A 25428-nucleotide genomic window follows, 5' to 3' on the forward strand; every position below is an offset into this window, starting at 1 on the left:
AATGAGAATATGTTGAATTGTGTTGGTTTCTTATTGCTAGTGTAACAAATCGCTACTAAATTTAGTAGCTTAAAACAACACCAATTTATTATCCTACAGTCTTGCAGGTCAGAAGTCTGAAATGGGTCTCACAGAACTACAATCAAGGTATCAGCAGGACTGTGTTCCTCCAGGCTCTAGGGGGAAATCTTGTTTCCTTGCCTTCCCCAGTTTCCAGTGGCTGCCCACATTCTTCATCTCAGGGCCTCCCTTCTGCATCTTCATAGCTATTGGCAATGTTCCACCTGTCTGACCGTTCTTATGTAGTGACATCTTCCTCAGACCACAACCAAGAAAGGCTTCCAGCTTTTAAGGATCTGAATGATTAGATCAGGCCCAGATAATCCAGAATAACCCAGAACTGCCTTTCCATCTCTTAATTTAATCATGCCTGCAGAGTACCTTTTCTCATGTAGGGTAACACAGCACAGGTCGCAAAAAATTAGGATGTGGACATCTTTGGAGGGCGTTATTCTGCCCACCACGTGGATATGGTATATTAAATACAATATATCATTAAAATCAGTTTTGCTGGTTTCTTTTCATCTCTCTAATGTGTCTACTAGAAAAATTTTAAATTACATATATGTGGCTCCCCTTGCATTTTTATAGGACAGTGCTACTCTAGAGCCTTTTAATCACTGAAGTTCACTACAGAGACCAGTTTAGAGTACTTAGATTCTCTTGAGGGCATGGGGTACAGCCCTCAGGTGACCTCTACTCCTAGAACACAACCACATGGCATATACTCAAGGTTGTATGAGTGTCCTGTGCTTAGGGTGACCCTGTGCCCCTGTTTACAGAGCAGTCCTGGCTTATACAAATGCCCCAGCAGAATTATTCCTAGAAGTCCCACTAACTCTCAAAATATCCTGGTATGGACGATACATTAAATGTGTGCCCTCCTAATGCATCATACGTGAATACGAAGCTCTTCGCCCATCGTCAGTCAAGGGGAACCGCCAATCAGCTTGCTAGCCGTAGTATTGGGTTTGCATTTATCTGCACACCCCACCCCCTGGCCTTTCTCAGTCCTCCCCATGAGCAAGGACTCCGTTGGCAAGCACAGCTGACCAGCACATGTACCTGCAGGCCCCAGCAGACTGATCAGCTGTCAGCTAATCAGCTTCCGGGTTTTAGAGTACACTTTGTTGGTGTTCTGTTATCATTACAAAAATAGCACACCTTATACATACAAATCATGACAATAATCCATAATGTGAAAACGTATGTCTCCTGCAATTATCCACACATGCCCCCACAGCTAAGCACCCTTAACTGTTTGCTGAATACCTCTTCAGGTGTTCTCTTCTCTGGGCCACAGGAGTGGTTGAATAGTCTTGGTTCAGGGAAGAACAAGGGAGAAGTTGGCTCCACTGTTCTCCGACAAGCTCCCCATACCCATTCTGCCTCACAAGGATGGAATGTAGTTCAACCAGTTAAACTCAATCCTGCAGTAGTGGTTAAATCTCCAGTTTCAACTTCCTCTCTCTCTAGTGAAATTCAGGAAGGGTAACTATTGGCAATCAGTTCAAAGTCCCAGTCTTTGTTTCAAGATGCTTGAGGTGGAGAAGGGAATTCTAGACCTACCTCCTCATGTCTCTGAGGAGCCCTCTAGTATCTGTTCCAGCACTGCTCCTAATGGTGTGTGTGTGCACACGTGCACGTGTGTGCATGTTGCACATTTGAAAGGTACAGTCCTCTTTCTGATGGTCACTGCTCCCCTTCTGTGAAGAGGTGACTCTGGAAAGCTGGTGCTGTCTATTGGACAGTTGCTCTCCCAGCTGCGCCCTCCTACACATAACCTATTTTGTGACTACAGGCATCCCTCTTGAGACATATTCCCCTAGTTCTTGGCATTTACATTATTTATACATAATTACTTCAACTGTCAAATAAAATACACAGATGATTCTCAATATTTATGTGATTGCAACCTAAAGGCAAAAAGAAAAAAATCGAAAGAGTAGTGAGAGAAGAAGAAACTAAGGCAATCTTGCATGGATTATCCCCATCATAAACAAGCAAGCCATAGACAACCTGAGGGAGAAGTGACACCCCAGGCCACTCAGGGGCTGTCTGTTGCAGCCCTCAGCTGCTGGCAGGACCAAAACATAAAATAAAATGTATCAGATATGTTAGAAGTGGGAGTCAGGAGAATTACCCAGAGAGAACCAAAAAGAAAAAAAAATGTACTAGAAGAGGTGGGAGATGAGTGCTCTAGAGAAGTCCAGCTCAGGAAGTTCAACATCCAATGAATAGAAGTTCTAACAAGAGAATGGACCAAGTGGAGAAACGCTGTATGGTAGATGTAAGTTTTTTTCCTTTAGACCTTTTGGAATTTTGCTAAGTTTTCTTCGATTAAAATACATTGATTTTCAGGGCACCCGGGTGGCACAGTCAGTTGAGTGTCTGACTTTTGATTTCAGCTTAGGGCATGATCTCATGCTTCATGGGTTCAGGCCCCACCTCGGGTTCTTCCCTGGCAGTGCAGAGCCTGCTTGGGATTCTCTCTCTCCCTCTCTGTCTGCCCCTTCCCTGCTTATACACACTATCTAGCTCCCAAAATAAACAAATTAATTTTAAAAATACATTGATTTTCTAATCAAAAAAAAAGTTTAAGAGAGATTTTTTTAAACAACTTTGGCAATGTATTTGGATTTTAAAACCAGATTCAGATACTAGTTTGATAAAACCAAAAATTTACTTAGAAAAGAAAATACTTAAAAGAGGAAAATTAATTAAGAAATAAGAAGATTGGAAAGGCAAAATGCCCCTGTATTGTATGATAATATTTGATTTTTCTAAGTGACTCAAACCTAACATAACACATTTCAAAAGCATTTATTTCATATGTTTTGTTGTAATGAGACTCTCATCAGATGTTCCTCCAAATGAATGGCCACAGGCTGAGGATTAGAAATCCTTTGTCACCAAGGGCTAGTATCCAAAATCTATAAAGAGCTCACCAAACTCCACACCCGAAAAACAAATAACCCAGTGAAGAAATGGGCAGAAAACATGAATAGACACTTCTCTAAAGAAGACATCCAGGGGCACCTGGGTGGCTCAGTCGGCTAAGCGTCCGACTTCGGCTCAGGTCACGATCTCACTGTCCGTGGGTTCGAGCCCCGCGTCGGGCTCTGTGCTGACAGCTCAGAGCCTGGAGCCTGTTTCGGATTCTGTGTCTCCCTCTCTCTGACCCTCCCCCGTTCATGCTCTGTCTCTCTCTGTCTCAAAAATAAATAAACGTTAAAAAAAAAATTAAAAAAAAAAAAAGACATCCAGATGGCCAACAGGCACATGAAAAGATGCTCAATGTCGCTCCTCATCAGGGAAATACAAATCAAAACCACACTCAGATATCACCTCACACCAGTCAGAGTGGCCAAAATGAACAAATCGGGAGACTATAGATTCTGGAGAGGATGTGGAGAAATGGGAACCCTCTTGCACTATTGGTGGGAAGGCAAATTGGTGCAGCCACTCTGGAAAACAGTGTGGAGGTTCCCCCCAAAATTAAAAATAGATCTCCCCTATGACCCAGCCACAGCACTGCTAGGAATTTACCCAAGGGATACAGGAGTACTGATGCATAGGGGCACTTGTACCCCAACGTTTATAGCAGCACTCTCAACAATAGCCAAATTATGGAAAGAGCCTAAATGTCCATCAACTGATGAATGGATAAAGAAATTGTGGTTTATATACACAATGGAGTACTACATGGCAATGAGAAAGAATGAAATATGGCCCTTTGTAGCAACATGGATGGAACTGGAGAGTGTGATGCTAAGTGAAATAAGCCATACAGAGAAAGACAGATACCATATATTTTCACTCTTATGCGGATCCTGAGAAACTTAACAGAAACCCATGGGGGGGAAAGGAAAAAAAAAAGAGGTTAGAGTGGGAGAGAGCCAAAGTATAAGAGACTGTTAAAAACTGAGAACAAACTGAGGGTTGATGGGGGGTGGGAGGGAGGGGAGGGTGGGTGATGGGTATTGAGGAGGGCACCTTTTGGGATGAGCACTGGGTGTTGTATGGAAACCAATTTGACAATAAATTTCATATATTGGGGAAAAAAAGGAGAAACTGCTTATACAAAAAAAAAAAAAGAAAAAAGAAATCCTTTGTCACCTAGAGACTGCTCAGTGTGATGGTAAGTGCTAGAACATAAAATGGAGAGAAGCACAGGGTTGTCTCCTACCCAATGTACAATTCCAAGAAGAAAGGGAAAGAGAAGAGAGTAAAGTGCTAGCAAAAGTCCTTTTTCTCTGAAACTGTTCCCCGATGAATGTAAGGAAAGCAACCAAGAGGCCCATAAATGCATGGATCTCCACTTCTAGGCTGGAGGCATGGTGATTACTCAAAGCACTGTGCAGTTTCATGTCAGAAGGTGGCTTGATGGAACCCTCTTCCCTCACTGGTAATTTACTTAAATGCCAAAAACCTTAACTCAGCCTGTCAACAGCTCCATGTAACATTTAACACGCATGACCTCACTTGAGTCTCTGACTCTCTTTAAGTACTTTAAAAACACATTATCATCTCATCTCAATTTACAGCAGGGTCTTAAAGAAATGCCATTTCTCGAAATGAAATGTTACATGAATCACAGCTGCAAAGTGCTGTGACAAAGCCCGCCTGATGGCCTGACACCCCACAGCACACTTAAGGCAAGAAATCTTCTGCTCTCAAAACAAAGAGAAGACATGCCTGTCTATTATAGAAGTCCCGGCATCCAAGAGTGGCCTCGAGGGGGGGGGGGGGAATTTCTGTTCAAAAACAGAATGCAGATTTCTGGGTCATCTTGAAATGTTTCCCAAATCACCACACAACCACTTGATCCAAGTTTGGGGAAAGCTTTTAGAACGGCCTGGAATCTGAGGTGTCTTCCAAGGCCATGAGACTGCCTAGGATAGAGGGGTATGGCTTAAAATGTCTCTAGAAAGTCTGGCGAAGTACTCAAGAGCACTGACTCTATCTTTATCTTGGGATAAAGTTCTGAAAGATGGCTGACCTGAGCCTGAAGCAGATTCTCCAGCACTTTCAGGCAAGTTACCCAAGAGGTCTTCAATGATAATCTACAGGGTCTCCAGACAAGAGTAGCCTCTGAGGAACCCTGACACTGGAAGGAACTCTGGCACTGGAAGGGATAGAATGTTTCATGGCACAAGGTATAATAACAGACTCTAGAATAATCTGGTGCTTCCTGGAGGCCATGCCTAGCCCCAGAACTTGTCTTCTACGGTCCCCACATCCAGAACCTTTCCCTGAGTCCTGCCTGTGTCCTAGATGAAACTCAAATGTCTGCCCAAGGGTTTCACTCTCCCACCCATACTCTACCTCCATCCCATTGCCCATTGTACCACCAGATATACCCCCTAATGCTTCAGCCTCGTGACCCAACTCTCCATTAACCAGCTCCCTCCACCACCATTGAGAGTGCTTTCCAAGCTATGTTTTGCCAAACTACAAAGTAGCTTCCAACTAGACTCCCCTTGATTAGGAAGTGCTCACCTATCCACTCTGTCCCCGGGGCTCCATGCAGGAGGGGTGTGAGTGGTGTCACATGTCTTTTATTGCCTAACTGAAATGCAATCCCTTTTAGGCACCCACTCTTCTGACCTGGTGGGAAGTCCAAGTCTGTCCCTTTTCTTTTCTTTTTTTTTTAAATATGTTTTGACTTATTTAATTTACATCCAAGTTAGTTAGCTTATAGTGCAACAATGATTTCAGGGGTAGATTCCTTAATGCCCCTTACCCATTTAGCCCATCCCCCCTCCCACAACCCCTCCAGTAACCCTCAGTTTGTTCTCCATATTTATGAGTCTCTTCCGTTTTATCCCCCTTCCTGCTTTTATATTATTTTTGTTTCCCTTCCCTTACGTTCATCTGTTTTGTCTCTTAAAGTCCTCATATGAGTGAAGTCATATGATATTTGCCTTTCTCTGACTGACTAATTTCGCTTAGCATAATGCCCTCCAGTTCCATCCGCGTAGTTGCAAATGGAAAGTCTTTTCTAATTGCACTTTTCTAATTACACTTCCCTTCCCTCCAGTTATCAGGGGCCTACAGAATCCAGAGGTGGTGGAGAAACTCTTGGCACCCGGTTTCCTGCCTGCCCTTGCTCCTTGCAGAGAGCAAGTGGTCTGCCACTTGGCCACTCTCGTTGTTCTGCCAAGAAAAGGTTTCCTAAACCAGCGTGTGAAACTTTCCACAGGCCCCCAGGCCCAGCCTGTTCCGGAACACTTCTGGTCTCCCCAGGTCCTGCACCCTGGGAGCCAGGCTCAGGGATCTTTGGGATTTGCCACACTTGCCTGAGCTCTGTCCTGTCCAGGTCCTGAAATCCAATCCTATCTTGGGGCCAGCCTGCTTTTCGGACCCTGGGTATACAAAACCTTTATTCCCTCGCTTTTCTTTAATTAAGGGGTTTAATTACCAGCCAGAAGGCATTTGTTTATCCCAAGGGGCAGATCCCGGACCCTAGAATTGGAAAAGGTTGTTTAAATTCAAGAAAGAGAAGAAAAAGAAGAGAGAATAAGATCAGTGTAGATGCACTACAAGAGCAATTTTTAGATGTCACTTCTATAAAATGGGGTTATTTTGTAATGTGTGTGTTTATTCATCAAACTTGGACTTCCCACCAGGTCAGAAGAGTGGGTGCCTAAAAGGGATTCATCAAAGTATATTCATCAAATATAGAGCCTGCTATAGGCCCATTAAAATGCTAGACCTATCCTCAAGGTAGGTTTCTGGAAGCATCTAGAGAACAGCCATCAGCGACCACTCCCATCCACCATGAAGAAAGGCTGTTTATTATCACTTAAAGCCACTTATTATTACTTGTCTGTAGGCACATAGCATAAATTTCCACATCTTAAATTATCTGTTAGTTACTTTGCTTTTTACAGAGTATTGTTGATTAGATTTCCTTAGGATAAAGCCCACTCAAAACCAACAATGCATGAGTTTTCATGGACTTGTGGCTATGAAATGTAAAACTTCACTCACATCACTCGATCCCTCTTACAGAATTACAGGTGGCAAGCTGCAAGTCCTCTCATTACATTTTATCAAGAAAGAGCAGGGGCGCCTGGGTGGCGCAGTCGGTTAAGCGTCCGACTTCAGCCAGGTCACGATCTCGCGGTCCGTGAGTTCGAGCCCCGCGTCAGGCTCTGGGCTGATGGCTCGGAGCCTGGAGCCTGTTTCCGGTTCTGTGTCTCCCTCTCTCTCTGCCCCTCCCCCGTTCATGCTATGTCTCTCTCTGTCCCAAAAATAAAAAAAAATAAAAAAAATAAAAACGTTAAAAAAAAAAAAAAAGAAAGAGCAAAGCTCAGAAGAGTTAGTTAATTTCCAAGGAGCGGGCTAACCCACAGGGAAAGGGCCAGGTATCTAACCAATGACACATCTATATACATAAGCAACCCCCCACCCCCAATTCACAAAATTATACTTTGTTACTAGAAACTGAAAGAAAGCCACAAGCACTGAGCTGTTGGAAGAGTGAGGTTGAAAATTCAGGGGTGGTGTCATCAGAGAGATTTATCATGAAGTTCATAAAGCTTAAGCTTCAGGGCCCTCCACTTGCCCAAGCTCCTTTGGAGGCTTATGATACACAGAAGTAATCCTTCATAGGCATTCCAATTAGGAGACTATAATTTCCCACTTGTTTTAAACTTGTCATCCATTGAATTCTGTTCTCTTGCTTTAAATATTTGAATATTTGTTTGCAAATAAAAATTTGCTGAAATTTTAAAAATTCTTTTCTTTAAATAGTCCCCAAAACTATGTAAGTTCCAAGCAACCTGGCTGGCCCCACGGTTCCATGCTTGCTCAGCAAGAGGAGGGTGGTTACAGGGTACTGAGGCAGAGAGAAGGGGATCTTCACCTCACTCACCCAAAAGGGAAACCCATATGTAAATAGCACTTACAGTTAATTTTAAAAAACACCCATTAATTGACTTCTTACCCATCAAAGAATAGAACAAAGACTACCAGTGCCTAGGGGAAAAAAAATTGCCATGCAAGGCAACACCCACTAGTGAATAAAGTTAACTGAGGAACTCAGAGAAAGGGAAAAGTCAGGGATTTTTAAGTGTAATAAAAGACGCTTCATAGAGGTTGTGCTAATTCATGATTGAGAACTCTTCAGAGATGTGCATTAGTAGTCCATAGGTTTGCATACTGGTTGGTTAAAACGGCCTCATTGTTTATTAATTTGGAAAATCTAGGGATTTTCCAAATTAGGGGTGTCTGAGTGGCTCAAGCTGTTAAGCATGGGACTCTTGATTTCAGCTCAGGTCAAGATCTCACAGTTCATAGGATCGAGTCCCTCATCAGGCTCTGTGCTGCTGCTGCTGGAAGTGGAAAATTTTCTTTTAACATGAAATAAACCAGGAACAATAAAGTACTCCACTTAGGGCTAATCCACCTGACAACTGTGAATGGTAAGTGATTAAATAAACTTCAAATGCTTTCAGCAGTGTCTGCACATAGCAAGCACTACCTTGTCATTTTGCTAATATTATTGTAATCATACACATTTTATAGTTGGACAAACTGGGATCCAAAGAGGTCAAGTAACTTTCTCAACATCACCCAACTAGCAGTGATAGAGCTGGATTCCCAGTTCAGGGCTCCCTGACTTCAGGGGTGGTATTCCTTCCCTAGCCGAACCTGCCTTTTTGCACAGAAATACTGACACACAGAAGTCCCTGGATAAATGTCCAGTTTCCTGCAATCCTATGAAAACTATTCTAGAAAGAGCTCTGAGCATACACATTCACTACCACAGAGGGCTCAGGACACCATTTTGGTCTGTGAAAATTAGGAACAGGAAACCTCACTAAAACGAAGTCCAGAGGTTCCAGCAGAGGGAGTTCACACACACTACCATTTGTAGTCAATCACAGACCCAAAAGGAAGAGACAGACTCGACCTTATGCAGACTTCACCTTGCATGTGGATAGTACTCCACCTACTATTCCAGCTGGAGGAAGAGAAGCTTTTCTTATACCCTTGGACAACAGCTCAGCCAATGAGAAGCTGCCACACTTCAAACTCCTAGTTTACGCCAATTAACCTTTAGTTTATAATAGCCTTCCCAACTTACCCCTTTTCTCCTTAAAAAAGCATACTTCTGAGCCGGGGCGGAGGGGCGGCTCGCCGGCCAAGCAGAGCCCCCGAGTCGCGCTGGCAAAAGCGGAGGGGCCGGACGGACTGTGTTCCGACAGCAAGCGCGACTTAGCGTCTGGGAGGTCATAAGTGAACAGCTCTGCTCAGAAAGCGGGAAGGCTGGAGGACAAAGGGAGGGAGAGCTGCTGAGCCCCCGGACGGCAGAGCTCAGCTTGGCGGGGAACAAAGGCGCTCGCCAGCGCCATCTCCCCCACCCATCCCCCAGCCAAAATCCCAAAGAGAACCAGTTCCTGCCAGGGAACTTGCTCGTTCGCGCAAACACCCAACTCTGTGCTTCTGCGGAGCCAAACCTCTGGCAGTGGATCTGACTCCCTCCCGCTGCCACAGGGCCCCTCCTGAAGTGGATCACCTAAGGAGAAGCGAGCTAAGCCTGCCCCTCCCGCCCCCGTGCACCTTGCCTACCCACCCCAGCTAATACGCCAGATCCCCAGCACCACAAGCCTGGCAGTGTGCAAGTAGCCCAGACGGGCCACGCCACCCCACAGTGAATCCCGCCCCTAGGAGAGGGGAAGGGAAGGCACACACCAGTCTGACTGTGGCCCCAGCGGTGGGCTGGGGGCAGACATCAGGTCAGACTGCGGCCCCGCCCACCAACTCCAGTTATACACCACAGCACGGGGGAAGTGCCCTGCAGGTCCTCACCGCTCCAGGGACTATCCAAAATGACCAAACGGAAGAATTCCCCTCAGAAGAATCTCCAGGAAATAACAACAGCTAATGAACTGATCAAAAAGGATTTAAATAATATAACAGAAAGTGAATTTAGAATAATAGTCATAAAATTAATCGCTGGGCTTGAAAACAGTATACAGAACAGCAGAGAATCTCTTGCTACAGAGATCAAGGGACTAAGGAACAGTCACGAGGAGCTGAAAAACGCTTTAAACGAAATGCAAAACAAAATGGAAACCACGACGGCTCAGATTGAAGAGGCAGAGGAGAGAATAGGTGAACTAGAAGATAAAGTTATGGAGAAAGAGGAAGCTGAAAGAAAGAGAGATAAAAAAAATCCAGGAGTATGAGGGGAAAATTAGAGAACTAAGTGATACACTAAAAAGAAATAATATATGCATAATTGGTATCCCAGAGGAGGAAGAGAGAGGGAAAGGTGCTGAAGGGGTACTTGAAGAAATTATAGCTGAGAACTTCCCTGAACTGGGGAAGGAAAAAGGCATTGAAATCCAAGAGGCACAGAGAAGTCCCTTCAGACGTAACTTGAATCGATCTTCTGCACGACATATCATAGTGAAACTGGCAAAATACAAGGATAAAGAGAAAATTCTGAAAGCAGCAAGGGATAAACGTGCCCTCACATATAAAGGGAGACCTATAAGACTCGTGACTGATCTCTCCTTTGAAACTTGGCAGGCCAGAAAGGCTTGGCACGATATCTTCAGTGTGCTAAACAGAAAAAATATGCAGCCGAGAATCCTTTATCCAGCAAGTCTGTCATTTAGAATAGAAGGAGAGATAAAGGTCTTCCCAAACAAACAAAAACTGAAGGAATTTGTCACCACTAAACCAGCCCTACAAGAGATCCTAAGGGGGATCCTGTGAGACAAAGTACCAGAGACATCACTACAAGCATAAAACATACAGACATCACAATGACTCTAAACCCGTATCTTTCTATAATAACACTGAATGTAAATGGATTAAATGCGCCAACCAAAAGACACAGGGTATCAGAATGGATAAAAAAACAAGACCCATCTATTTGCTGTCTACAAGAGACTCATTTTAGATCTGAGGACACCTTTAGATTGAGAGTGAGGGGATGGAGAACTATTTATCATGCTACTGGAAGCCAAAAGAAAGCTGGAGTAGCCATACTTATATCAGACAAACTAGACTTTAAATTAAAGGCTGTAACAAGAGATGAAGAAGGGCATTATATAATAAGTACAGGGTCTATCCATCAGGAAGAGCTAACAATTATAAATGTCTATGCGCCAAATACCGGAGCCCCCAGAAATATAAAACAGTTACTCATAAACATAAGCAACCTTATTGATAAGAATGTGGTCATTGCAGGGGACTTTAACACCCCACTTACAGAAATGGATAGATCATCTAGACACACGGTCAATAAAGAAACAAGGGCCCTGAATGATACATTGGATCAGATGGACTTGACAGATATATTTAGAACTCTGCATCCCAAAGCAACAGAATATACTTTCTTCTCGAGTGCACATGGAACATTCTCCAAGATAGATCATATACTGGGTCACAAAACAGCCCTTCATAAGTTTACAAGAATTGAAATTATACCATGCATACTTTCAGACCACAATGCTATGAAGCTTGAAATCAACCACAGGAAAAAGTCTGGAAAACCTCCAAAAGCAGGGAGGTTAAAGAACACCCTACTAACGAATGAGTGGGTCAACCAGGCAATTAGAGAAGAAATTAAAAAATATATGGAAACAAACGAAAATGAAAATACAACAATCCAAACGCTTTGGGACACAGCGAAGGCAGTCCTGAGAGGAAAATACATTGCAATCCAGGCCTATCTCAAGAAACAAGAAAAATCCCAAATACAAAATCTAACAGCACACCTAAAGGAAATAGAAGCAGAACAGCAAAGGCAGCCTAAACCCAGCAGAAGAAGAGAAATCATAAAGATCAGAGCAGAAATAAACAATATAGAATCTAAAAAAACTGTAGAGCAGATCAACGAAACCAAGAGTTGGTTTTTTGAAAAAATAAACACAATTGACAAACCTCTAGCCAGGCTTCTCAAAAAGAAAAGGGAGATGACCCAAATAGATAAAATCATGAATGAAAATGGAATTATTACAACCAATCCCTCAGAGATACAAACAATTATCAGGGAATACTATGAAAAATTATATGCCAACAAATTGGACAACCTGGAAGAAATGGACAAATTCCTAAACACCCACACTCTTCCAAAACTCAATCAGGAGGAAATAGAAAGGTTGAACAGACCCATAACCAGCGAAGAAATTGAATCGGTTATCAAAAATCTCCCAACAAATAAGAGTCCAGGACCAGATGGCTTCCCAGGGGAGTTCTACCAGACGTTTAAAGCAGAGATAATACCTATCCTTCTCAAGCTATTCCAAGAAATAGAAAGGGAAGGAAAACTTCCAGACTCATTCTATGAAGCCAGTATTACTTTGATTCCTAAACCAGACAGAGACCCAGTAAAAAAAGAGAACTACAGGCCAATATCCCTGATGAATATGGATGCCAAAATTCTCAATAAGATACTAGCAAATCGAATTCAACAGCATATAAAAAGAATTATTCACCATGATCAAGTGGGATTCATTCCTGGGATGCAGGGCTGGTTCAACATTCGCAAATCGATCAACGTGATACATCACATTAACAAAAAAAAAGAGAAGAACCATATGATCCTGTCAATTGATGCAGAAAAGGCCTTTGACAAAATCCAGCACCCTTTCTTAATAAAAACCCTTGAGAAAGTCGGGATAGAAGGAACATACTTAAAGATCATAAAAGCCATTTATGAAAAGCCCACAGCTAACATCATCCTCAATGGGGAAAAACTGAGAGCTTTTTCCCTGAGATCAGGAACACGACAGGGATGCCCACTCTCACCGCTGTTGTTTAATATAGTGCTGGAAGTTCTAGCATCAGCAATCAGACAACAAAAGGAAATCAAAGGCATCCAAATTGGCAAAGATGAAGTCAAGCTTTCGCTTTTTGCAGATGGCATGATATTATACATGGAAAATCCGATAGACTCCACCAAAAGTCTGCTAGAACTGATACATGAATTCAGCAAAGTTGCAGGATACAAAATCAATGTACAGAAATCAGTTGCATTCTTATACACTAACAATGAAGCAACAGAAAGACAAATAAAGAAACTGATCCCATTCACAATTGCACCAAGAAGCATAAAATACCTAGGAATAAATCTAATCAAAGATGTAAAAGATCTGTATGCTGAAAACTATAGAAAGCTTATGCAGGTAATTGAAGAAGATATAAAGAAATGGAAAGACATTCCCTGCTCATGGATTGGAAGAATAAATATTGTCAAAATGTCAATACTACCCAAAGCTATCTACACATTCAATGCAATCCCAATCAAAATTGCACCAGCATTCTTCTCGAAACTAGAACAAGCAATCCTAAAATTCATATGGAACCACAAAAGGCCCCGAATAGCCAAAGTAATTTTGAAGAAGAAGACCAAAGCGGGAGGCATCACAATCCCAGACTTTAGCCTCTACTACAAAGCTGTCATCATCAAGACAGCATGGTATTGGCATAAAAACAGACACATAGACCAATGGAATCGAATAGAAACCCCAGAACTAGACCCACAAACGTATGGCCAACTCATTTTTGACAAAGCAGGAAAGAACATCCAATGGAAAAAAGACAGTCTCTTTAACAAATGGTGCTGGGAGAACTGGACAGCAACATGCAGAAGGTTGAAACTAGACCACTTTCTCACACCATTCACCAAAATAAACTCAAAATGGATAAAGGACCTGAATGTGAGACAGGAAACCATCAAAACCTTAGAGGAGAAAGCAGGAAAAGACCTCTCTGACCTCTGCCGTAGCAATCTCTTACTCGGCACATCCCCAGAGGCAAGGGAATTAAAAGCAAAAGTGAATTACTGGGACCTTATGAAGATAAAAAGCTTCTGCACAGCAAAGGAAACAACCAACAAAACTAAAAGGCAACCAACGGAATGGGAAAAGATATTTGCAAATGACACATCGGACAAAGGGCTAGTATCCAAAATCTATAAAGAGCTCATCAAACTCCACACCCGAAAAACAAATAACCCAGTGAAGAAATGGGCAGAAAACATGAATAGACACTTCTCTAAAGAAGACATCCGGATGGCCAACAGGCACATGAAAAGATGTTCAACGTCGCTCCTCATCAGGGAAATACAAATCAAAACCACACTCAGATACCACCTCACGCCAGTCAGAGTGGCCAAAATGAAGAAATCAGGAGACTATAGATGCTGGAGAGGATGTGGAGAGACGGGAACCCTCTTGCACTGTTGGTGGGAATGCAAATTGGTGCAGCCGCTCTGGAAAGCAGTGTGGAGGTTCCTCAGAAAATTAAAAATAGACCTACCCTATGACCCAGCAATAGCACTGCTAGGAATTTATCCAAGGGATACAGGAGTACTGATGCATGGGGGCACTTGTACCCCAATGTTTATAGCAGCACTCTCAACAATAGCCAAATTATGGAAAGAGCCTAAATGTCCATCAACTGATGAATGGATAAAGAAATTGTGGTTTATATACACAATGGAATACTACGTGGCAATGAGAAAAAAGGAAATATGGCCTTTTGTAGCAACGTGGATGGAACTGGAGAGTGTGATGCTAAGTGAAATAAGCCATACAGAGAAAGACAGATACCATATGGTTTCACTCTTATGTGGATCCTGAGAAACGTAACAGAAACCCATGGGGGAGGGGAAGGGAAAAAAAAAAAAAAAAGAGGTTAGAGTGGGAGAGAGCCAAAGCATAAGAGACTGTTAAAAACTGAAAACAAACTGAGGGCTGATGGGGGGTGGGAGGGAGGGCAGGGTGGGTGATGGGTATTGAGGAGGGCACCTTTTGGGATGAGCACTGGGTGTTGTATGGAAACCAATTTGACAGTAAATTTCATATATTAAAAAATAAATAAATAAATAAATAAATTTAAAAAAAAACCTATATGATCAAAACTGAAAAGCTTTACTGAAAAATAGTGTTATAACAATTTTATTTCAAATTTAAACATGTAAATGTAAAACAAATAAATAAATAAAAGCAATGCCTGCAAAAAAAAAAAAAAAAAAAAAAAAAGCATACTTCTCCTCTGTTCCCAGGACTTGCCTGTGGTTTCAGCACAGCTTCTTTGTCCCAGATTGCAATTCTCCTGTATTCTCCAATAAACCCACCTTTTCTTGGTAAAATAACTGGCAGTTTCTGTGTTGAAGGTTAACATTACTTGGGACGTAGTGGGATCCAGAAGAGACCCCTGAGGGCTCCAGGGCTGGCGAGTAAACAGGGGTGGCACCCACAGCGCTATATGGGCTCACTTCTTTCTCGCCAATGCTGAGGTTTGAGGGTAAGCTTTCTCCTGAATTTCACACCCCACCGCTTTGTTTCTGAGCTCTAGGCTTTATTTGGGATCTATTTTAAGGTCTTGGTTTTTCTTATCTCTGAGAATAATCATTTGGCCTTTGGTTCGCTTCTGTTGGAATCTGTTCTGTTGGAACTGTGTCAGCTGGAATTGTATAGGCCTTCAGTCCAACTTCTTTCAGGATCAAATTGTTCCTGTTGGAATTGTGCTAGCCTTCCATGCAAGTTCTGTTTGGGACTGGACTGTTCTTCCTAGAACTATGCTGGTCTTTGGTCTGATTGCTTCTGGAACCAGGCTGTTCCTAAAAAAAAACACTAAGAAATGGCATCCCAGTCATCAGAATGCATTGAGGGTGCCTTCCCTACTGGAACTCTAGCCAGTTTTATGCTTAAAACTGATGGTCCCTCCACTATGCATTTATAAATAAATGGACTGACTTAACCAGAAGTAATTTAAAACTTCAATGGCCATTATGGGGAACTTTCAATCCTCCCAAATTTAATTTTCTCAAAGCCAAATTGGACAATCATGGTTTTAAAATTGACAAAACTGATTGGGAGTCCTATCTTAACTGGTATTTTGAAGCTTCCAAACGCTATCAGGAATTTAAATTGGCTCTCCTCATTACAGTTTATAAACTAAACAAGGTAAACAAACAATTTAAAAAGGGGAGGGGGTAGCTTCAAGGCCTTGTCTTCCCCTCCCCCACCTTCTTTGTCTGCTGACAGGTGGCAGCCATCTTGTGCTTTGCCTTGGGTGCCATCTTCCTCTGCTCTCTCTTCTCCTTCCTCATCTCCTCTACACCTTCATTCCAGTCCTTTTACAGAACCTTGATTTTCCTCAGAAGTTCCCTCCACACCCAACTCTCCTGAATCTGTTAAGACCTGCCCCTTTAAAGTTAAATCTTCTGAGGATCCAAACAGAACCAAAGTTTCTTATGTTCCCAGGACTAAGGCTGAATTGGGGGCCATAGTTAAAGAGCTTCCTGAAATGACTGAGGGGCCCCCATCAGTTTGCTGAAGAATTTAACATGGTTATTCAAACTTACCAAGCTGTTTTCTCAGATTTATAGCAATTGATCCACATCCTCGTCGCTGAGGGCCAGGCCAAACATTGGATTAAAGTTGCCCAATGGGAAAATCTTGAACAGGATTTAGAGAAACAGACCTCTGAGTTTTGGCAAGATGCTAGAAAACTCTCTGGAAATTTCCATGGATCAATTATAATGGCTTTTCCTAAGCCTGCTGATTGGAACAAAATTCAGGCTTGTACACAAAAGCCTGATGAATCTGTTCATGATTATTACAATTGACTCTAAATTGTCCTTAAAGAAAATTCTGGTCTTCCTTTAGATATTGAATCCACCTGAGTAACATTTAACTCTATGTTTATTCATGGACTTATCCAGGATCTTTACCTGGATAGCAGAAGGACCAGGATAGGATGGGAAATTATGTCCACTACAGATTTAATTAACCTGGCACACCAGCCTGCTCACATCCTAGAGGAGGGACCGCTAAAATTTTCAGTGCTCAACTCTAGCAAATGAAGGCCCCTAAACAAAACCGAAGCCTAGTTTCTGTTGTTGTTACAAGGAACCAAGACATTGGAAAGAAGGTCGTTATAAATTTAAGCACTTCAGATACCTTCAGCCCTCTGGCTAACTTTGCCATGTCCTCCTAATTCCCAATGACAAGGCTCTGAGGAACTACAGGGACTCTTCCAAATCCTCCCTCTTAATCGGCTTGGAGAAACTATACTCCAGATTAGGAATGAATCTCGTTATGTCTTTAATAACACCGCAGCTACACTCTCAGTGCTTAACCCCACTACTATAAAACAAACCCTGCCTTAGAGTATTAAACAGTTCAAACAGTAGGGTGTTCCTGTCTCTGTACCTATTCTCTTTTGTCTAGGTCCTTTAAGAGATACTCATCCTCTTCTCCTTAGTTTCACTGTCCCTATTCATTTACTGGGCTGAGATTTCTCAGAAAAATATCCTGCTGGAATTTCTTTCTCCCAAAAAGGGAAAATAACTCTAGAATTTGACAGTAGTAACCAAAATAGTGAACAAGGGGAAATAAATGACCCTTTGTCATCTTTTCTATGCTCTGTCTCTGATGGCCTTAGCTGAGTTGGGGGGTAGTCATTATTTATTCCTATTGGATCAACTCTCCCTAGAATTAATCAATACCCTATAGATAAAGAATTCTTTCAAGGCATCAAGCCCATACTAGGAGATTATAAGGCTCAAGGCCTCATTATCCTCTGCACTAGTTCCTATAACACCCCTATTTTACCAGCAAAAAACAAAAAACAATAAAACCAACAGCCTAGGATGGAGATTTGTCCAGGACCTCTGAGAACTAAATAACATTGTGATCCCTCAGCACCCTGTCATTCCCAACCATCATCCACTACTGACATCCATTCCCAGTGAAAGCAAAGTTTTCACTGTACATGACCTATATAGTATTGCTTCTTGTCCTTTTGGCTGAGATCAAGTGTAAATGACCTATCTAGTACATTTTTGTAGTATTCTAGTTGATAAGGATAGCCAATATCTTTTTGTCTTCACTTGGGAAGAACGTCAATACACTTGGACAGTAATGCCCACAGAGTCTTTCCTATTTCTCACAAGCCCTAAATTCTGATTTGGATAATATAAAGTTTTCTTCAGGCTCTACTTTGTTGCAATTCATAGGCAATTTGCTTCTCTGCTCCTCTTCTCAAACCTCTTCACAGGAACACAGCATCCCCCTGTTAAAACTTTTGGCTTTAAAGGGACATAAAGTCTCCAAAGAAAAACTACTGTTTGCTCAAACTCAGATTCAATATTTAGGGCATCTGTCTCATAACAAGGACTAGATTTGGATCCAGGTAGACTTCAAGGCATCCTGAATTGCCCAAAACCTAAAACTAAATGCCAATTAAGAAACTTTCATAGACTGGCTAACTATTGTCAAAATTGAGTTCCAGACTTCTTTCTATGGCTCAGCCTCTCTATGTTTTACTAAAAAAACGATAAACCTAACTCTATTATTTGGAAAGAGGGGGATGACATAGTCTTTGAGACTTTTTTTTTTATTTTCTTAAGTTTATTTAGTTTGGGGGGGTGGGTGGGCAGGGGAGAGGCAGTGAGAGAGGGAGAAAGAGAAATCCCAAGCAAGCTCCTCGCTATCAGCACAGAACCCAATGTGGGGCTCAAACTCATGAACCATGAGATCATGACCTGAACTGAACCCAAGACTTAGACGTTTAACCAACTGAGCCACCCAGGTGCCCCATACTTGAGACTTTAAAGGAAAGTCTAACATAACCCCTTGCCCTTGGACATACTAATTATCAACTTCCCTTTTTCCTCTTTGCATGTGAGAGGGCAGGTAATGCCCTGTTAGCTCCCTGAAATACAGGGGATCCTCATTGCCCCATAGTGTATTATAGCCAACACCTAGACCTGTGGCTCGGGGGTATCCCCTGGGCCTCAGAGTCATTCCTGCCACTGCCCTCTTAGTTAAGACCACTGAAGAAATAGTCATGGGGTCCCCTTAAGCATCCTTGCACCCCATGTGGTAGACACTCACCTAAATTTTCATGACACTCAACCCTTTTCAGCCAGTTCCTCACCTCCTGTGAATTTCTCCTGTTAACTTCTCATATAATTCTTCCTTGTAGCAATAGCCTTAACCCTGCTGCCCTTCTCCCTACTTCACGAGTGAAACCCCTCATAACTGCTTAACACTGAGAGATCACCTTTTGACTCACCATGACAATTTACAAGAAACTCCTCCAGGGGTGCCTGGTGGCTCAGTCAGTTAAGCTTCTGACTTAGGCTCAGATCAGGTTCTCGCGGTTCGTGAGTTCGAGCCCAGCGTTGGGCTCTGTGCTAACAGCTCAGAGCCTGGAACCTGTTTCGGATTCTGTGTCTCCATCTCTCTTGCCCTCCCCTGCTCACACTCTGTCTCTCTCTCTCTCAAAAATAAACATTAAAAAAAGAAGAAGAAAGAAGAAAGAAACTCCTCTAACCAATGAAGACTTTTCATGGTTTACTGCTGCTCCTTATTTAAAGGATAAAAATGGTCAATTTCATGTTGGGTAGACTACTGCAACTCCCTTTGAAGTCACTGAGGCAGCAACTTTACCTTTGGCTACTTCAGCCCAATAGGCTGAATTATACAGACTTCCTCAGGCTTATATGTTAGCCCAGGGCAAAACTGCAAATACTTATACTGATAGTTAATATGCTTTTGGGGTAGCTCATGATTTTGGAATGTTATGGAAACGACAAGATCTCCCTACCTTCAAAAGGGATATGATTAAAAAGGGCACCTGTGTCTAAAATGTATTAGATGCCATACTTTTGCTGTGGCTCTAGCTATTACTAAGTTTCCTGGGCATTCCAGGACTAATAGACACACCTCTGTCCTGTTCCAAAGAGTTTTCTCCCAAATAACAATTTAGAAAAATTGACCAGAGATACCCAACAACTGGCCCCAGAAAAGGAGAAACAATATTGGAAATCTAATAATTACTAAGATTTCCAATATTGGAAATCTAATAATTGATAAGAAGAGCAAACTCTGATTTGGACCAAATAACAATCTGACCTTACCAGAAATTCTAAAATTCCCACTACTTACAAGTACATGCATTAAACCATTGGTCTGCTGACAAGTGATAGTGTTCATGAACCAGTATTGGTGGGGAAATACCAAGAAGGCTGAAAAAAGTATCTACCTTGCTTATCTCATTTGTCCAAAATATAATCCTGGGAAACCTGTCCATACCACCCCACCCCTGGGCATTTTAAATTGCCCAATGGACCATTTGACATTTGGCAAATGGATTTCATGCAGCAGCTCCCCCCGTCTTATAGATATAAGTATGTTTTAATCATAGTTTGTGTTTTCTCGTTGGACCAAAGCTTTCCCTCATAGACAGGCCAATGCCTCTTCCGTAGCTAAAATTCTGTTTGAAAAGATTATCCCTACCTTGGGAACCCCTCTTAAACTATATCAGAGAAACCATTTTACTCATCAGTTGCTTCACAAGTCCGTGCTGTTTGTCTAGTTTAACAATACTTTCACTATGAATGACATCCTCAATCCTCAGGGTTGGTCAAATGCACTAAGGGCATTATTAAGATTCAATTGGAAAAACTCCTAGAGATTCTCCAAATACCTTGGCTGAAGGAATTGCCATTTGTCCCTCTAAATCTCAGATTTAGTCCCTCACTCCCTGAGGAACTCACAGACTCTCATTCTTGGAGATGGTCACAGGACATCCAATGCATTCGGTTGTTGCCTCTTTTGACCCACAGTTGACAAAAAGAGATATATCTCAATATTGTAAGGGCCCAGTTGCTTCTACTAAAAATAACCATGCTTTTGTAGAGCAATCTTTCCACAGTGTGCTCCCAGGGGACAATGGCCTTAAGCATCACACTTCATTAACTGGAGATTTTTTCTATTGGAAAAGATACCTCTAGAAAGACTCTCTTCAACCTTGCTGGAAAGGCCCTTATAAGGTACTGCTAACCAACCATTGTGCCACCAAACTCCAGGAAATAGACTTTTGGAGTCACATGACACATCCTTTAGATGTGCACCAAACACTGGCTGGACCTGCACACTGTCTGATGACCTGAGAGTAAAGATTTCCCAGAGTTAAAACAACATCTGGGGAGACAGCTTTCCAAGATGTCTGGACCAGGCCTGTATACCTTTTCTCACTTTTACTTCTACCTGTCTTTGGAAAGAAAATGCCCTTTATCTGCATTTTCCCAATCTCTTGCAAAAGGGGAAACCTCCTTTGATTATGATCTTTTCGGAACCAGCCTCATTATGATCTCGTGAACATTTCTGAAGGGTTTAGAAGTTTTGGAATTCACAAAAGTCTTTCTTTTATCCAAACTATTAACTGACTCTGAATTCTTATCCAAAGTCATGGTTTCCGAATTTATAACTTGACAGACTGTATTATTTGATAACGTTTATTCTTTTGAGCTAACAATATTTTTTTCTTTAATACATCTTTGAAGTTTGCTATTCTTGGAAAAAAGCTCATTAACTACTGCTTCATGTTTGTACTTGTACTGGATCTTCCCCAAGGCACTCAGTTATTTCATTCAGTGTAATCTCACGGCATCTCACCACATTAAGAGGAGACTTCCAGGAGACATACATGCCTCTGGATTTGCCTTCATAGGGAGAAACCTTTCTTCCCTAAGTTCAAATAAGTGCCAATAAATATTTTCAGACCAAGGGTCCTGGCTTAAAACCAACATACACTTTAGAATTGTCATGTTGCTTTTGATTCTGTACTTGTCTGTCAGTTGTTTGCAGAAAGGATGCACCCAGCAAAATGATGCTGGCTCAGTGCTCACAATCTTGAGAAGATATAGACTTCAGATGGGACGCACCTGAGAGTTCTCCCTTCTGGCCCTCCCCATTACTCAAATATGGCACAAGTGGTTTCCAACTGCTATGGACTTTCCCTCCGATGTGAAATAAGACAACAAGGAAAGGTCCTTCTTGGTACTGAGAGACAAAACCATTAAATATAAAGAACCCGACTACAGGGGTGCCTGGGTGGCTCAGTCAGTTAAGTATCTGACTCTTGATTTCGGCTGAGGTAATGATCTCACGCTTCGTGAGTTCGAGCCCCAGGTTGGGCTCTGTGCTGACAGTGCAGAGCCTGCTTGGGATTCTCTCTCCCTCTCTCTCTGCCCCTCCCCCAGTTGTTCTCTCTCTCTCAAAATTAATAACAAAATAAACTTTAAAAAAAGAGAGAACCTGACTATTGATCAGTGATGCTTTTGAGGAAAGATCTTGATCAAAATGGGGAGTTGCGAAAAATCAGCAACAGGAAACATCACTAAAATGGAGTCAGGACATTTTGACAGAGGAAGTTCTTATGCTTTACCACTCATAGTCAATTGGAGGCCAAACAGGAAGAGACAAACTTGAGCTTACACAGACTTGAGCTTGCATGTGGATACTATTCTACTATTTCAGCTGGAGGGAGAGACGCTTTCCTTATCCCCACTAGGCAACAGCTCAGCCAATGAGAAGCCTCTATTTTTTTGAAATCCCAGTTTACTCCAATGGACTTTTAGTCAGTGGCAGAACTGAGACTTGAACCCAGCACTCTATTTGAAAAACACAAGATGAAAACAGTAAAAAGTAGTTCTGCTTCATGAAGCAAGTAATCAACTTACAGACTCCACCAACACAAAGTAATTCAAACTGATCATAAGTTAAAATAAATGAAAGAATAAATCACTTCGGAGACAGCAGGATATATAGGATTGAATGGACACTAAAATATCTGGAGATCATATTCCTAAAACCTACACTGATATTAAAGAAGGATATCTTTTTTTTTTTTTTTTTTTTAAAGATAACTAATCTTTTTTTTTTTTTTTTTAATTTTTTTTTTTTCAACGTTTTTTATTTATTTTTGGGACAGAGAGAGACAGAGCACGAACGGGGGAGGGGCAGAGAGAGAGGGAGACACAGAATCGGAAACAGGCTCCAGGCTCCGAGCCATCAGCCCAGAGCCCGACGCGGGGCTCGAACTCACAGACCGCGAGATCGTGACCTGGCTGAAGTCGGACGCTTAACCGACTGCGCCACCCAGGCGCCCCAAGAAGGATATCTTTTATGCCTCCATTGTACATTTTTTTAGGCAATAAGTTGACTAATTTCAGCCAACAGGAAAATAACTGTTTTATTTAGAACCATCTTGGGTTTTGCCTTTCTCTAACAAAGGGCTTTTAACTGTTTTGAGAGATGATCATCCATGGACATCTAATGATTCTGCACAGCTTATGATCAAGACATCGATCATCTTTGTTCTGGACTGTCTTTTCAGGGATGACTGTCTAGTGAACAGCCTTAGAAGACAGAGACAGTACCCTCCTCTGAAGCAAAGGGCAGACATGCTTACTGCCCATTATAAAAGATTTATGTTCCCTAAACTCAGGGTTCCTCTCTTTCAATCCAAACACTGCACGTGCAGACATCTATCCGGGCTCATCTGTGCCACCCTCATGGGACTTGGGACCAAGGGGCACTAATGCAATATGCTGCTAATGCTGCTTTCTGTGCTATGAGTAGTGATGTCCTTTATCACTAATCCAGGAGACTTGTGTCTTCTGCCACTATCCATGACACTGTGGCAGGCTAACTTGTTAGGTTGCAAGGAGGGTAAAGTCTCAGACCCTTTACAAATTTGATACTCTTTCTTTTTGTGTTGGAAATGAGGCCAGATGAACAATAAAAGAACAGAGATTTTCAGCTGGAAAGAATGTTTACATTCATTAATGGGAATAATGAACCCCAGAAAGTGTTAACCTCCCATTTTAGGGTCTGACAAACTTGCAAGTACTTTCCTTCTCTGGGATAAGCTGTACCTCAACCTCAATTCTTTCAAATCCAATAGGGCCGAAATCTCAGAACACTAAAGATGGAGACCAACAGAGGAGGTTCTACCAAGAAGCCCATGAAGGTTAAGCTCTGGTGGTCTCACTGTCCAGGCCTTTCCAAGGCCTACAGGAGCTCTAACAATGTGTTCACATGGTCATGTATTTTGTAAAGTTTGCAAAAATAAGATTTCAAACCTCCATTGGTCAATTCCACTGTCGACTTTTCTTCCATCATTCGTCCCTTCACATAGAGTGGTTTTGTAGTGGCCATGGGTATTTTGGAATACCAATAAAAGAAATTGGGTGATACATGTAGCTTGAGTTTAGCCCGGGACATAGCTACATATTTCATAGTCACCTCTGTTCCTAAATAGGGATGGCTTCCAGGAATATTCCTACTGCCCCCCGTGCCAACACCAAACATCATGGTATGAATTCCCCGGCCAGAGGCTGGATTAGAAAATGGAAGGGCCCCACAGCACTTGGCACTGCAAAGATAAGGATAAAAGAGAAAAAAAGAAGGACTGAAATGCATTCCTCCAGAACCAGTCGGTGGGAAATTCTTCCAATCATCAGAAGTGTAAAACTAGGGGTGGGGTAGAGAGAAGAAGAAGAAGAAGAAGAAGACGAAGACGAAGACGAAGACGAAGAAGGAGGAGGAGGAGGAGGAGGAGGAGGAGGAGGAGAAGGAGGTGGAGGAGGAGGAGGAGGAGGAGAAGGAGGTGGAGGAGGAGGAGGAGGAGGAGAAGAAGAGGAGGAAAAAGAAAAGGGAAGGGAAGGGGGAGGGGAAGGGGAAAGGGAAAGGAAAGGGGAAGTGGAAGGAGAAGGAGGAGAACGAGAAGGAGAAGGAGAAGGAGGAGGAAGAGGAGAAGGAGAAAAATGTAAGCAGAGGACTCCTGGTCAAAATTCCTCTAATTAGGAATACTTGATGCAAGAGATATGATAATAAACCTACCATACAATTTTTTCACGTTGTTGGAAATTTTGCAAAATGAAATTTATCAGAATTCCTGTGTGTATAGGGCACAAATAGTAGTATAAACAGTTGCTGTGTGTGGTCTCATGTTTTATGCATCCCAAGGTGTCAGATTGCATCTTAGCACATCAGATGCATCATATCCTGACAAAGTCTGGTGGTTCCTGATGAGACAGCACATAATATTGCCAGCAATGCTCAGAAATGGCCTGGAAAAGACAACAACCTGTGCTCCTGTGACAAAATCCCTATACATATTTACCAATAGGTCAACAGATGTAATTTAAATGTACTTTGATTACCTGACTATATAACACAATTCAACTTGGTGACAATTTCAAAATGCATACAGATTGTATATATGCACCTTATTTTCAGATTAATTTTATGCACTGTTTTCAGAATTTCTGATTGTACCAAAATAAATATGATTAGGAAGGAACTATCCTGATAGAAGCCATGACTGTAAATCAAAAAGTGAAAATTAGCAGAACTTCAAAGTGTCAGAAGCTGTCTTGCTATTAGAAGATAATGGAACCTAAAACTTTTGATGGTCAAAATCATAAAGATAGAAGGAAAAAAGAATCACAATAACCAATCAAATGTAGATGAAATTCAAATAGAAAAGCTGAAGATGATTAGACAATTAGGACACTCTAGTACAGGAAAG

Source organism: Neofelis nebulosa, chromosome 12, assembly GCF_028018385.1.
Source record: "Neofelis nebulosa isolate mNeoNeb1 chromosome 12, mNeoNeb1.pri, whole genome shotgun sequence".
Lineage (NCBI taxonomy): Eukaryota > Metazoa > Chordata > Mammalia > Carnivora > Felidae > Neofelis > Neofelis nebulosa.